Source organism: Nanorana parkeri, unplaced genomic scaffold, assembly GCF_000935625.1.
Source record: "Nanorana parkeri isolate BGI_ZX_2015 unplaced genomic scaffold, ASM93562v1 scaffold861, whole genome shotgun sequence".
In the NCBI taxonomy this organism is placed as follows: Eukaryota; Metazoa; Chordata; class Amphibia; order Anura; family Dicroglossidae; genus Nanorana; species Nanorana parkeri.
In genome coordinates this window covers 464,982-465,981 of record NW_017307129.1, presented here as the reverse complement: position 1 = coordinate 465,981, position 1,000 = coordinate 464,982, and positions in this window count along the sequence as shown.

The window sequence follows — 1,000 nt, the reverse complement described above, 5'->3', positions numbered from 1 at the left end:
TTAGAAATATATAATTGCAGCTCAGGTTAAAGTTCAGGAAAATACACCCAATGCACTATGGAAGGGTTTCAAATGCACCTGCAACTCACTTTACACAGGTAACCTGCTTCTATTGACAGAAATGGAATTTAAATGTCCATGTGTGGATATGAAACTGGTAAATAAAGTCAAAGAACAAATGCAGCCACACACTGCATGTGGGAATGAGTGCACACTCTAGAGGCAGGCACCAAATTATCTTTCTCCTCTGATCCATGCTGTGGCAGTGCAGTATACATATTTGGGTTTGATATGAAGGGTTTGTCTCTACAACTTAGCTCAATGGCCTATGTGAATTATGTGGCGTAGGGTTAAGGATGTGCTATAGATGTGGGTACCTGATCATCTTTCTCCTCTGATCCATTCTGTGATGGAGTGGTGTACATATTTGAGTTTAGTGGTAAAAAAGGTGTACATGTGAAATATTATATTGCCAGTATTTTCTTCTTGTAAATAAAAATTATTGTAAACAGTATAATGATTTTATAACTATAATAGTTTTCGGAGCATGTATTTTGCATGGATATATAGGGCCTCATTTATGAACGCAACTGTAAATATGGCAAGAAAGCAAAACATGCACAAACATATGCCAACGTGCATTTATTAACCAGCAACATGCACTTGTAAATACAAAAGCAGCAAAAATTATGAAAACCAGACAGTGGCATCCAAATTATTTTAAAAAAATGTGTAGCACAAGAAATCAAATGTAAAACTTATACAAACGGTTTCAGTACATAAGTTACATCCATCAGAAAACTGCAAAGAAGAAAAAATAATACATTGCAGAGATCTCGACAGCACACATGCTGTTTCGTGCAACTTCAACCTAAAAAAGGACTACTATGGTGTGTTACTTGATTTTGATGGTAAATATTATTTTCTAATCTCGAGAAAATGCAAGAGCGATTGGTGTGTTGCAGTGCAGACACCTCACTCTGCCCTCAAAACCATGCTA